This window comes from Struthio camelus, chromosome 2, assembly GCF_040807025.1.
Source record: "Struthio camelus isolate bStrCam1 chromosome 2, bStrCam1.hap1, whole genome shotgun sequence".
NCBI lineage: Eukaryota > Metazoa > Chordata > Aves > Struthioniformes > Struthionidae > Struthio > Struthio camelus.
This window is the reverse complement of record NC_090943.1, coordinates 39837673-39853013: the sequence shown is the minus strand read 5'-3', so window position 1 is coordinate 39853013 and position 15341 is coordinate 39837673. Positions and strand designations below refer to the sequence as shown.

Below are 15341 nucleotides of genomic sequence, written 5' to 3'. Positions count from 1 at the left end.
GAAAATGCATAGCTTGTCAGACAGTCTGCCCCAGTTTGCACTCATCTCCCAAAGGTTAAAAGAATTAAGTGAGGTGGGTCCTCTGTCTTTTACAAACCGTTCCACAAATTCAGCACCATTTCCAAAGCTGAAGAACTTGCTATGCTTCATGTCAGTGGTTCTTATGCCAAGAGCATTATCGTGGGTGTACGAAAGTAAAACAAAGTCTCTTCAGATCATCTTCACAAGTCAAGATGGTTCACCATGCCTATTGCTACGAAACAAAAAAAAATCTACTTCAAGGAAAAATTCAAGTGCTACGCACTGGAGAGGAGCTACAGGGAGCCTGCAAAGGGCACAAAAGGCAACTGCAACTGTGGTGAGAGATGAAGCCCATGAAGCAGAGGGTGTCAATGATGAACTCCCAGTAACATCTGGCAAATAAGCTAATCTTTTGGGACTTTCCAATGTTGGCAGATAAGTGTGTTGTCCGTCCCTTCAAAGGCTGACCTCATTTCTATCCTTGGGTTCATGGCATGCAAAGCTCTTTGCTACAGCCACTTTTTCACTCGTGCCATCCCCCCCCACCAACAGTTATTATTAAACACCAAACAACTTTGCCTATTGTTGTAGCTTGCACGCAATTTAATTAAGCATTTCCCCTCCAGGAATAATATTGACTGAAGGTTCTGAAGGGTTGTTTTGTTTTTTAAGTGTACTGTAACTGCAGTATGCTAATTGCTTTGGTTTAGGATACACAAATAGATAAAAGAATTCACCTACCTTGCATGCAAATAAACACTTGGATTTCCAAAGGGAAGAAGAAAAAAAGAGAAAGCATAAAAGATATCCTGGGGGAAACAACAACACAAGGCTGCTTAGCTGACTTTCATACCAGAAGCAGTTAGGGGCTTTAACATGAACTTTGAAAATTTTGCCAGCCCAAATTTTCTTTCTGATTTCTTATATAAAATAATCCTTAAACGAGAATGCTGCAAACCAACTTTCTATATGTTATGGATACAGTTCTGTAATTCTGTATTTTTAAAATAGTTTACTATTAAGGCTAGTCTCGCTTCTTACTTTTTTTTTTTTGCTTCAGAGCTAACAGCATATAAGACTTTCATTACATAGAAAAATGAAGCCATTAATAACTCAGCCACAAGCCATTAATTATTAACTTTCACCATTTTTTTAATTACAACTTTTAAAGACTTTTTTTTATTGGGAACTTCTCTCTTTTCAAAATGACCAAGAATTCCTGAATCAAACCCTCAGCATTCACTGTTCTCAGCATAAGATAAAATCCTGTAGGGTAACAAATCTCTGCTGAGAACACTGGCAAGCCACTGGCAAGTGCCCTCAGCACAATAGTGTCTTAAACATTAAAAACTAAAAATTGTTCTTTTCAGCCCTAACAATCAAGGGCAGACTTAGGACTGATTTGTAGCACTTTCACTCCCTATTAAACTTTATAGGTACAGAAATACTGGAATTCTCCAATATATACACCTTATCTTCAGACACTTTTAGTTTCTCACCACCATGTAATGAGTTTTACTAACAGCAGCATAAAAACTTAGTTCAATTAAGTGAGATTAATTTAGATTTAGGCTTATGCATCTGTTTTTAGGAACATAAAGATGGAATCATCACACTGTTAATATATCTTCATTAATATAAGAGATTTTGAATTTTGGATCCAGTTTAAAAAGCTCTGTATTTCCAACTAGATCAATCATCCTTACTATTTGTATTGAATATAGCACAGTACAACTGGGCTTAAAAGGGGCTGTAAAGAGTTCAAACAAGATTTGCTTGAACTAATCAGTAAGCTGGAAAAACAGACACTCAGAGAAGCTGCAGATATTAAACAAGAGTTCCTGTACCTCAGTGGCCTTTTTACACACTACGTTCAGCTCCTTCTGCAGGTTTCTCCTCAAAGTGCAGGCCTTCATCCCTCAAAACAGCTATGGACCAGAGGTAGAATTCATAAAAGTTAATAAAAGCCTTTTTTGGGGGCCAGGTATTTTAGCCTAAGTCTACTGGAGTACCTGAAGTTACATCAGTAATCATGGGACATGTCCAGTGCAGGTATCATCAACAAATTATGCCCTGCTGCAGGCACAGCCCTTCCCAGGCTTGTTAATGATCTTATCAAGACAGAATTGCCCAACCGTCAGTGTCTGAAACAACTTGGCTTCCTGCAAAGAATCACTCCCATTTGGGAGCCCACTGCGCCTACCCAGGATCCAGTTTATGGGTGGGCTTAATGATCACGTTCACACTTTCCTTAGGCTGGAAAAGATCAGGCCCTCATAGCCAGCTCTCGTATCTTGATTTCCGTGTAATGCCCTGGAAAGCATTGAGCCAAGAATCCAGTTTGAGCCTTGTCCATGTTTAAAGCACTCCAAAATCAGAAACCACTACCAAGGCCTGGAGCTAAAAATGCTGTATGAAAGACCAGCAGTGTCCAAAGGAACGGGGCTCTGAGCAGAAGCCCTCTCCTCTCCCCACCCCACTCCTCCAGTCAAACCTGCTGACAGCGCACGGGCCTCAGCAACACCCAAGCATTTCTCTCCAGTTAGTGCCAAAGTGAAGACTGAGGACTGTCTGCCCTGGCAGTTCAGGTATCTGACTTGGAAACAGCACAGCACAGCCCACAAACTACTTGGGAGACATCCAAAAGAAAAAAAAATAATAATAATTTTCCACAGCTCCCCTCCCTGGGACTGTCCTCAGCTTGGCTCTGGCTCCTACTCCTGCCCTGGATGTGTTTGCAACCTTTGGGTCAAACTTTGTGACCATTACAGGACTGGACCCAAGAGAGGGGCTAACTTTGAAGAGAATCCAAAACAGGTCTTCAAAGACTTTTTCCTCTAATATATGCCTGTTCTGAATACAAAAGCAGCGATCCCTATCTTCCCCAGGACTCTCAGGCAATTCCAGGCAGAAAGGAAATTGCCCCGGAGATATTTCCGAGGGCCAGAGGCACTCCTCACCGCTGCAACGCTAACTGCACCCTGGAAATACGTCTGAGGCGCGTGAGAGAAACAGACATCTCTCTAACACCCGGGAAGGGCCGCCCAAACACCAGCGTCTCAAGTACGCCCCAAGATAGGGCAGTTTGGGGCGCAGGTCGGTAATAGCGACTCCAGGGCAGGGCCTGACTGTCTCTTTAGGGAGACTGGGAGGGAAGCTCGAGAGAGGCAGGCCTGACCGAAAGTTGACAAAACTAATAGCTTTCCCTGCCCTGAACCCACTTCCCTTTTTCAACCCCCTTGCAGCCCCCCGCTGCCGTAGCCCAAAGGTGCAAATCCGGAGACTGCCGGAGACGAGCTGGAAGCTGGCAAGCCACGAGGGTGGCGGGGAGGCAGGAAAATTCACCGTACGCCTCTTGCGGGCGACGGGCTCCTCAGTCCACGGCCACCCCGAGCTTCAACAGGGCCCCAGGCCTGTCGGGACTGCACACAGCATGTCGCCCCCTGCGGCTCCTCCGCGGCCTGGCCTCGGTCCCATGGCCCTGCCCGGCCATCGCAGGGCCACGTCTCACCCTGGTTACCCTCACTGGGCTCGATCCAGACCCCGACCTGCGGGCAACCACCCAGCCCAACCGGGGCCCGACGCCCCACCGGGGCTGGGCCTGGCCCAGCCACCTCCGGGGTCCTGCTCCCTCAGGGCAGAGGGACAGGCCCGGGCCCAATGCCCTGGGGAGCCCTCGCCGGTACGGTACTCCTGCCCGGGATCCCCCGGACATACAGCCGTCCTGGTGGCACGCGCTGGAGGAACAGCCCAACGTACTGTAAGGGGGCGGATGGGTTTCTGCTCCCTTGGGAGCCCAACCAGGCTGGAGTTGGGCCCAGGGCTCTGTAACAAACCCGGAGAGGCACAGCTTGTGTAGTCTTGGCTAACTCGATCTCCAGTCCTACCTCAAAGGAAAAAAAGAGAAAGAGCTGGGATGCAGAGATAAAGGGACGGAAACGCAGTAATCGAGCCACTGCGGCTCACCAAGCAGAGGACACCTGAAGCAAGAGGACTGCTCGGCACTTGACCGACGTCACCGTCACAAAGCAAACTCCTATCGGAGCTGGGCAGGAGCCCAAGTCTGCTTTTTAGCATCGTCAGCAGGCAAAGGCATATGCAAACTATGGGAAACACTCCCAGAAGGAGATAACACAACAGAGAGCTCTACTTGGCCAGCACTGAGAAGAGCTTTACAGCAGAGGAGCATGTGCATGTGCGCATGCGCGCGTGTGGGCACACACGAGCGTGTCAGTTGGGTGCAAGTGGGGCAAAGGGACCTTTCTTCCCTAACGGACTGCAAGCGTGTCTCCACAATACAAAATTATCCACAATTTCTTCTCGGAAAAGACTGCTACATTGCTTTGAAAAGCAGCCTTTGAGGCAGATCGGTTATTGCCTCCATTAAGGAGGCAGTACATCAACATGAAACAACTTCCAGCCAGTGACTAGCCACAAATTTCTGGCAGTGACCAATCCATAACTACAAGCGAGTTAAAAATCAACATACATGAAAAAATATCAACATACATGAAAAAATATCACTTTCCCAACAAGGAGGAGGCAAAATAAGGAGCAATTCTCCATATGCTGTACCTTCACAATCTGCGAACAACCAACAGCAACTTATAACATGCTGCAAGTGTAAAGCGGTGAAATTCAAACATCTCTAAAAACCACAGATTTGTAACTTGCGCTTATGTAAATACACAGCTTTCAAGCCTCAGCCATCCTGGCCATAGCTCTTCTGGGAAAAATGAAAAAATCTTGGCTGAGATTTTCAAGAGTGACTAGCGATACTGAATGCCTCCACTTTTTAGGTGTCCAATAAGAAATACTTAAAGGGCTTCATTTTCAACTTAGCCTCTTCAAATCATATCCCTTCAGGGAGTATTTATCTAGGAAAGGAAACAAATAAGAAGTCAGACTAACACAGACAATTTTGTTCATTCTTTCTCAGTATTCTCTCTAACATAAAGACACAATACTATGCTAAAACTGTAGACAAGGAGCTAAAAACAAAACTAACATTTTAAAACAGAGTGTGAGCATGCCTAAATCATAGTTAACTACAATGAACTTTAAATATCTTACACCTTTAGTCTCATCTGAAAAATCCCAGTTTATATGATACATCCCAAAACATGCAAAGCCAGGAAATACATATATATGTATACACATACTTATATATATACACACACACATATATGTGTGTCTATATATAAAAAAATATGTATTTACAGTCACAATGCTTAACTACAAGATCATTCTTTTGGGGACTGAACTGCTTAGACTGATTTGGCTTTTTGCATTTTTAATTAATATAATTTCTCCCATTTCACACTAGGGTGCAGAGAGCTATGAATAAAGACTTCTTTGTATGAAAAGTTAAAATAGAATTTAAAAAAATTAAAAAGCTATCTGAATATGTAATCATCTCCATTTCTAAAAAGAGGACTTCATATATAAGCTGTTTTGATGGTCTAGCAAGCATAAGACTATGATTCCTTTCTCTCTTGCTTTGTGTGCCATAGGAACACAAGCTTACTGAGATTTGTACCAGGACAATAAAAAAATGAATTCTTATTACTTTGAAAAAAGGGTAAGGATTACCATTCTCTAATAATATAGGTAAAATAACCACTACACAGAAAACCCAAAGAGCCAGGATCTTTGCATGCAGAATCACTAACCTTATTACTATGTATACGCTCATACAACAAACATGTTACAAGTGTCTCATATCAACTTCTTAAAAGAACAGATCTTTTTACACCTCTGAGTACCTCTGCTATAGAGGTAATCATAATCACAAAATAGCAGTGTAATTGAGGTAATGGCATTCCTACAGAGATAGATTTTACAGGCTATCAGTATCCATAACTGCATCTCGTAAGTGATTACAAGTTCAGATTTCAGTGTTTTGAACTGCAGAGCACTTGCAAAATATTTTCATAGTTAGAACTTGACAAAACCTTACAGGGCACCATCTTCCTCTGATCAGCCATGGGAGGAAATCCAAGAGTTCTTCTCAGAAAGCCTTATTACTGCAGGATGCTTCTTTCCAAGTATACACTAATAAGGTGAAGGCTATTAGCTCTGAATACTCTATCCGTCATAATTTTGCGTGACACACTATCCCATATTTTTATAACTATAGCAACAGGAAATCTACTAGGAAGTAAAAAAATTAACTTGCTAAAGTTTTCAGTTCCACTCTTAAGAGTGCTAGATTTTCTTCATATAGAGAGCTACTTATATGAACAGTTTCAGACACTGATTAACGCTTTTGCATTTATCAATGCCACAAATAGCTTTTTGAATATTAATACCACGAGATTTTCTTTCAGATGACAGTGGTAATTACAAATAAGTTCTATTCTCATTTGTCAAAATAGACAAAGAAAATGCTTGACAACCATTTTGGTTGGATCATCCAAGTAGTACCATTCTTTGCATAATTCTGTAGAACAGATAACGTTTGGAGGGTATCAAGAACAAATGAGAATATTGTGTGTCTTCTTCCAAGGACTCTAAATCATGTCAGTTATCTGTGAGCTATGTGGCTCTCTTACAACTATCTACCATCCTCTAGCGGACTCCAATGCTAGACTTCACCACTTCTCCCCTCATGTTCCCCTTTCTCACATATTGGTCTCATGTGAAGAAGCCTCTGATCTTAGACCATTCATTTTCCATTTCCACAAAAACATTTTATTTTATGCATTTTCATATTACTTCATAATATGCCTGGAGCTCTAGGACGTAGAGTGTTCTGCACACAGAACAAAAAAAGGTTCTTCTCTGAGGCACTTTCATACTACAGCAACACCTTTGGTGGTGTCTTGGCCAAGCTGTAGGCCTAGAGAAATTAGCTTCTTTAGGTAGGTGATGGTAAGAAAAGAAGAAACGTATCCCTACTCATGAAAGACCATCCAGGCTAACTAATCAGACTAAAATACAAGTCTCTCTCCTAGCGTCACTTCATAAGTAACAAAAAGCATATATTGAGACCCAGGCTGTATCTTCTATTTGAAATTAAACAGGGAAAATCGCACTAAGCGCTACTTAGGTGATAACAACTTAGAAAACAGATCAATATATTGGAGAAAAAATTCACTTCAATTAATTTCTTGTGAGAAGTATTCACAGGTTGCCTTGCTTCTAGCATTAATGCCTAGCTCTTTGGTAGGTAAGTATTGAAGTAAAGGAAAATAAAAAAAAAAAAGTCATTATGGTCCTTCGCGCTAACACAAAAGTTCAGGAATGTATTTAATTTTTCAAGAAAAATTCTTGAACTTCTATTTTCTATTCTATTCTATTTTCTATTTCTATTTTATTTTCTTACTGTCTTTCTCTGGCAACCTCATCTCCATTTTTTTTCCTCCTATTTTCTTACTAAAAAAGAAGGGAAAACAAACTGAACCCATGAGGAAAAAAAATATGTTCAACTTTGGTGAGGGTGTTTGTGTGGCAAGGTTTGGGAGGAGAACTGTGGAAAAATTAGGATTTCTTGGTCAATGCAGTCGTTAATGAATTTTTTAATTCCAGATGAGCTCATCCATTCATGTAGATGACTGGCTGACCACGATACCCATTTTGAAGGAGCTGATAAGGCAATGTTAATAAGTCCATCTTCCAGCTATAGAATGCAGTCCTGTAACTCAGGCAGTCAAACCTCAGTGGTGAAGGTCCCATGCCAAGATCTGTTAGAGAGGTTAGGCATATTTCACTATTGGATATGACATTATATTTGGGGGCCAGGGAGGAGAAAGCAGAAAAAAACTCAGTCTACTTACATGCTGGCAAACATCCCTTCTTTTCTTCATCCTTTTCAAAAAATCAGTATAGCTTATGTTTTTTGATGGAAGGCTTTAATTATGTGATAAATTAAAGTTGGTAAAACAATTTTTTCTGATTTAAATCAAACTCCTGTTGGAGGGCTTTACCAGAATAGTTCTGCCTGCAGATCTGCACTACCTGAGCCTATGTAGTAACACCAGTTCAGGCACTTGCTGCTAGAGCATGAACATGAAAACTCATATCCACTAGACTGGGATCTTACAGCAACTCTTAAAGAAGCATGGCTAGAATATTGCAAGGCTATTCATTTTGGTGTGTGCAAATCCCTTTGGTGTCTTCCACTTAATAAGGATGAAAGGAAAAAAAAAGCAAGAGAGAGAACAGAACATGAGGAAAAAAACTGCAGGGCTGCATAGGCAGCCTTGAAGGAACATGGACTGAATAACCTTTGAAGTTCTAAAATGAGATCGTGTGAGAATTTTTTTTAAAGCAGTAAAAGTGAAGCTTCAGAAACAAGTGTAAGTTACAGCCTGAAGTGCTTTATCACAGCTCCATGAACCCTCTTCCATAAACCCTAGTTGTTTTAAGAGTTTATTTACTTCAAGGATGACTGGAGTGGGGAGGGAGCAGAGGAAAATCCAGTTTCCCAGAGACGTGTTGACAGATAAGGCCTGCGATCAAAAATCGTTATAAAAGGACAACTGCCTTCTGCCAACGTGCACGGAGGCATTTTCCATTTTGGTGGTGAAGAACAAATACCAGTGCCTAACTGGCTTCTGCAACAAAACTCCTGTCATCTGGATAGCAAAGCCTTCAATCTAACACCATGCCTCTAGGTATGTAAAAAATACAAGCTAACGTTTTTGTCTATTGTCTCCAACAGTTTTGCCCTGGTATGTCTCTGCTGGGCCGCACTCAAAACACCTGAGCTGATTGTGAGGGAACAGGCCTGTTTCCATGGCATGACGCAGAGCTCGGCAGAGATAGTGGCTCATATTCTGGAAGTATTATCAGCACAATGTTGCTCCTGGGCTAATCAGCTACATCTTTCAGTGGGGCTAACTAATCCACCCCGAGAACTGTGCTGAAGTGCGTATGTCCGTTCCAGCTAGAAACCTACCCACTCACACTAGTCTGGGAGCCTTCTGTGGTATATGGCACAGACATAATCAACTCAGTGGCATTCATCTGACTTGACTGTAAACATCCTCAGCATCTCCATCTCAGTCAGTCATCTCAGGCTTCCTTTATAATACATGGAAAGAAACAGGGACATGAAGAATGATTCACTTCACCTAGACTTCCATATTGGGAAGAGAGGAATCATGAGCCAGAATTGCTTTTTCTCTCTACTGACTCTGAAAGAAGCCTGGAGGATTAGCTCAGACACCAATAGATGTCTATATGTGGTCAGAAAAACCCAGTCCTCCATACCTGAAGTTATCGCAGCCACCTGAACCAGGATAACGCTGGCCTGTCTGTCTGTACAGTGCCTTTAAATCTGTGAATGACAGTGCACTGAAAAGAAATGCATGACAGGGTTGCTATTCATATTTTTAAAGCATAGATTACAGAGAAAGTGTTAGGTTAAGAAATTGTCCAAGATATGTCACCCTTTGCAACTAGACCATGTTTTGCTGCTACTAGAATAGAAGGCTGGCTCCAATCTCTGCACTTCCATTCACTTGGCACTTCTAACCCCCAGGACCGGTTAGAATTAGCAGAAGGAAATATCCTGCACCATCCAAGAAGAAAGGAACGCTTCGTGCTGCTCACGGTGACCTGCCTGATCAAGTAAGAACAGCCTTCCAGCTGAGTACGTGCAGACCTTCCTTAAACGGATAACAACTAGGACCCCAAACAGGGTGGGATGAGATAACTGAGATACACTTTGGGGTAAGTCTAGCCCAGAGACTGTCAAAACCAATGAAAGCAAGGAATGTTTACCCATCCTTCCCTCCCAAAACTCCAGCTTTCCTCTCAGATAACAGCTCTAAAAGATCACTTTGGATACTAATAGAGCTTGTATGCTATAGCTCTTAACAACTTACAAGAGTGGGAGAAGTTTCTTTTATATATAATTTAAATTATAACATTAATTTAATTTGTGTTGGGAAGCTATAACAAATTTGTAACAATTTCTGTTTAAAACTGCATGGTTTGGTGGCCTCCAGGTTCTGTAAGATCCTTCCACGTTTGTCCCAGATATTGTGCATGCAAATATTTGTTACGTAGTTTTAAAGTAATCATTAGGAAGATTACTAATCTTTCATCCTGGGAAGAAATACACCTAAGAAGTTGGAGGAGAGAAATTGTTACCTGAGACTTGTTCAGAGACGTTTAGAAACCTGGCCTAATTTTACAAATGAGATAAGCAGAGATTTAAAACCTGTAATACAAATGCTGAACCATTCATTTGAGAAGATTTAGCAAAACGAACCCTTTAAGTTTAATTCTTCAAGTTATGAAAGACTTAATCCAGGGAAGTTGTTATGGTAGGTTGACTTCATCCTCTAAGGCAACTTTCTCTTTATTCTTAAGCCCTGTAACACCATGCAAGCCCCAAGGGCGCCCCTGCAGCAATCTCTGGAGAAAGACAGACAGAAAGTTGTCTTGGGGATTTATTTAGCAATAAGGAGGCCAAAGCTAGGACAGAGAAAGAGGTTTGCACAGAGTCAGAGTTCTCATGAATTTGTAAAATCATCCTTGCACACGGAAGATATTGAACCTTGAACCTAAACTAAGGTCAAGCAAGTTTAAGGCTTGATACAGATGTTTTGCAGAACTCTGGTAAATGAAGGTGAATGTTACTGTTAAAACAAGAGAAAAAAAACAAGCACTAAAAAATGGTTGGTCGATTGTTTATTTTTCTTTTCAGTCCATTGTCGAGTTTACTCTGTCCCCCCTAAGCCCAGCACTGGTATTTCCTGCATCTGGGTGATGACAGCAATCTCTTATACACCACATAAAACAGATTTAGAAGTTTGAAAGCCACGTCTGGCCTGGTTTCTCCCCGGAAATATATCCCTTCAGCAAGAGGGAATATTTGCTTTTTCCTCATTTGTCTTCAATTTATATAAATAATGGTTGCCTTCTGGTGCACAAAATAAAGATATCTTCATTATAAGCACAGCCCCTCTATAACCGGTGCGAGGGCTAACAATACTGCAGAGAGCTTTTGAACTATGATTTTTTTTTAAATGAAGTTACAGAACAATCCAAAGAGAAGTCCCTCAAGAAAAGAAAACAACATAATGACTTTTTTAAAAAATACTATGATCACTTGTTTTTTTAGCCAATTCTCTTCCTCCTTTGGCATGAATGTGTCTGAAATGGTGCTCTGAAAAGGGGCCAAGAAGTTCCAAGTGTTCAATGCCATTACAGAGCTTAGGCCAATGTGGAAGAAATCCCCTTTCCAAGCAAGTCCTGACTAATAGCGATAATGTCATTGGCCCTGAATCTGGAATGAGTCTTCAAATTTGGCAAATGCAGGAAAAAAATGCAAGCTTGGAAATAATTTGGAAAAGCTAAAAACTTCTAGGAGATCCATAGCTAAATAACACTTTAATAATAATAAGCACTTTTCAGTTGCAAAGAACTTAGCATACATAAATTTTCAACCTCAGAAGGTACGCAAATGGTATTATCTTTGTTCTACTGATAGGGCACATGAAGCAAAGGGACTTTAGGTCAGAGATGGCATCAGTTTTCACAGCAAATTAAAATAACAGATGGTGAGCCACGAAGTCCTGTGTTCACAACAGATAAAAAATGAAATGGACTTTAAAAAAATTTTAAGAGGGACAAGCTTGCAAAAAGGATTAGTATTAGTATTTTCAGACTTCCCAGGGTAACTGCATGAATAAGGAGTTTGCAGGACTAGCACATCTATTTCTCTAAGTCAGCTTTAAAGCTGATTAGTTGCTTTGCTTTCTCCATGTTCCTCAAGTCCCAAAACTCCTGGTTCCAATTCCCCACTGCACCTTGGGTACCGTTAGTGCCCTGATTCATCAAAGCACTTGACCGCATGCTTAAGTTTCAGCACACGCAAGCACTTGCAGCTCAACAATTATCCACGGGTGGTTTACGCAGACTCACTGGATTAACACTGGACCCGGCTTTACATAGAGCCCATGAGGCTCCAGCAGGGCTGTTAGATCAGGCCAGTTGTTCAAATGCTGCTGTCCCACTTGAGCTATTACGATGGGACCAGCGCACGCTAGTCTCAGGCTGGAGCATCAGAGGAGCATGGCTCAAAAACACATACATCCCCACACAGAATGAACAATCATGTTAGCCCACTGCTAAGTCAGTGGAAACTCTACAGAAAGCTGTGAGGATCCTCACACTCCTATTTCCAGCTAGATCAGATGTACTCATCAATGCCAGTAATAGGTGGTATACAAACATACAGGGCCAGCCTTGCTGCTGCAGCAGCCTCCTCGAGCTAGCAGGAATTCCCCCAGTCAAGCATACGGGGAGCACGGCCTGGGCTCCAGCATGGCTAGAAGGTGCCCAAGGAGACAAGAATTGACTCCAAAGAAACAATTCTACAGCTTCTCTAAACTGCATTTCCCAGAAACCACAGATTCCTAATACAGCTTATTAGCTAGGTGTATAAAAATGCACAGATCCAACTTTGCATTGCATCTTTTTTTTACCTCTGTAAATGCCAGAGCTCTGGGAAATATAGTGCAGAGGCACCAGAGTAGCTTTGCTGGAGCCGGGTCCTCACCAGCATGACCATGGGCCACACAGGCCTGCACTGGCTTTGTGTTAAATCATCACAGCATCCTGCATCATGCCATCCTGTATCCCTCGTCTCACATGTCCCCATGTACTAGGAGGCTAGGAAATGACGAGCAGTGAGTTCCCACTGACTTTGCCAGAACCACTCACAGGGGTAGAAAGTTAAGGAGGTATTACATAGCATTTTGCAGTGACAGAAGTAGCACGTTATATTTTTAAAAAGATTGATTTTAGAAACAGAAACCTCTTGGGTTAATAACCAGCACCCAGCATATTAAAAACATGGCACCTTCTAGAAGCAGAAAATACTGGCTACATGGAGGGATTCAGTTTATCAGACAAAATGCATTGCACACAGTCATGGCAGCAAACCTGAACTGGTAAAAGCTTTACTACCTTATTGTTCCCCTCCCTGCCAGTCTAATGCTGAAGAGTATATGGAAGAAGTAGACAGAAAGTGAACGCAAAAATGATGTTGGAAGTACTGAAAATATTGGAAAAGGTAATAAATTGTGTATAATGAATTCTGTGATCTCAAACAAAATGGTATTGCAGAAAAGTTTTTTTTTTTTTTAAACCTGGTATCTTTTTTTTTTAAATCATGAAGCATATTAAGGAATAGATACTTGCATTAGAGAACTTAGAATGTTACCATTCACTTCAAGTTTAGAGAGACAAAATCTATTAATCAGGCCAAGATCATTTGTAGAGTGATCAATAGAAGGAAACAAGTTTAACCCAAGGTAAATACCTGCAAACAACACCGGCAGCTGAATTACACAGGGAAAGGATCAAAACAGTGATAGGTTCTAGTGAAGATTAAGTACATAGAGACATGTTTGAAGAAAATAGAGTGCAGAACAAAAACAGACTAACTGAGATTGCTGGCACCCTGATCCTGTGCATAGGATCTGGAAAGCATCAGGAAAGACTGAAAGGAAAAAACGCACAGACTATGGACAACTGTGGGAAACAGAACTGCTTTATATCCTAATGCCGCAGTAATCGCGGCGGGGGGTGGGGGGTGTGATTGTAGTTGTACAGGCAGTGATTGAGGACAGAAAAGTTTCCTGTACAGAGCAGAAAATATGGCATGTAACTTAAGCAAAGACTGTCCATGTGCAAGTACTATACAAGCAAGCTGTCAGCCATATCTGCAACTGTTCCACTGCATCAAAGAACCACTGGACTGTGGAGCCAGCTGCAACATGATCACCCCAAGTGTGATGAGGAGCAATATTAGACTGCAGAAATGTGACCAAGAGCTGGTGATGCAAGATGCTGCCAGTAAGGACATCATGAAGCAAAAGATGCTATCACTTGGCAGTTATAGGAGATGACTCACAGGTGTTCCACCCACCGCTGGGCAACGAGGCACAGCAAGCTCGGATCTGAATGCAGTACAACACCCCAACTCCTTCTTTCTCTTATCCTGAGGATGAACAGTCACTGTGGGTCACCTAGTGCTCTGAGAGAACATATAGGTTAGGTTTCCAGGACAAGAACACCTACAAAGTAAGGTACAGTCAGGCAAAAACAAACTCCTTAAAGAGTACTAAAATGCAGAGTTTTTCATGCTTTAGGAGAGGCACTGAAAAGAGAAACCAGCAACCCTGCAAACAGGCATTGTACCTGCAGAAACTAGTGAAGGTTAGATCAGCAGCCTTAGCAAAAAAGAGGAAAAAAGTTCAGAAGTTGTGCACCAGTTCAGAAATGCTGAGAAAAAGAAAGGCACAGCAAGGAGGTCAAAGCCCACTCTCACCAACTGAGGCAATACCACCAAGATGTATCCAGGGCCTCTTTGCTCGTGATAGCAACAATAAGTCTGGCATATTGCCACATCAGCTGACTACCAAAGATAAAAGTCAAGGGCATCAGCCTTGCCCAGTGTAAATTGAACCAGATATGAGATGAGGCTCAGGTCCTAGTGTTACTCGCATTGTAGAAGTTGATGTTAAAGAAGAGGCGATTCAGGACTGTAAGAACTCGTTTTAATTATTCTTAAACACAAGTGGAGTAATAAGCTGAAAAAAGGTAAGCTGAAGTAGAAGAGGCAATATGATTTCCTGCTTTGGATATGGAGACTCAAAGCTAATTCCTAAGAAATCCAAAACCTCCCAGAAACACCCAGACACAAGTGGGTAGAGTGTTCCACTATCGTTCCAGATTTGATATGCGTCAATGATGTGATGCTTTACTCAGTTAATATCCAGCAATGAATTGGGGGGATTGGGAGTTGCCTGAAACTCATAACACACACAGTTTAAAAAAAAGGCAAAGAACACTGCAAGTGAGGTGCTGGCTCTAAGGCACTGCAAGTATGAGGAACAGCCTTAGCAAAGCACGAAGAGCCCAATAAAAAGCTAAATACAAAGCTGGCAGCCCACAGACATTAGTTAGTAATCCTAGCAGACATATACAAAAGGACATGTTAAATAGAAAACGATCTAGCAGCCAAGATGGAACGAACAATTTCAATAGTTCACTCCGGAGCCAGGAATGAGCAGCTGGTCACCAGTCATAAGTGATCAACATCCCCAGCATCCCCCAAACAAACAAAAACCCCAAACCCACTTCTGAGGTCACCCAAATGACTGCAACTCATGAATATAGTTTATAGGCACCTGGATTAAACGATAGCCGAAGCTGCAGTACTCCTGTAAACTGTTATCTCAATAAAAGCAGCTATCTTAGCAACATGGTGTCCACTCATGGTATCACCCAGAATATTCTGCATGAAATATCCAAACCCTCTGGAGCAGCCACTGCCTCTTCACAGTAGGAATATC

General features: G+C 41.9%; 1 protein-coding gene across 7 annotated transcripts in view; it reads right to left on the bottom strand.

The window, feature by feature from the left end:
* Positions 1-15341, bottom strand: part of CREB5 (cAMP responsive element binding protein 5) — a 259174-nt gene that overhangs the window by 223846 nt on the left and 19987 nt on the right. The window contains exon 1 of one of the 7 annotated variants that reach the window (XM_068935246.1): positions 763-805. The exons of the other annotated variants lie outside the window; for them this stretch is intronic. The gene's annotated coding sequence lies outside the window, so the exon portion shown is untranslated. Of the gene's footprint in view, positions 1-762; positions 806-15341 lie in introns of those variants that run through there. 7 annotated transcript variants of the gene reach the window in all.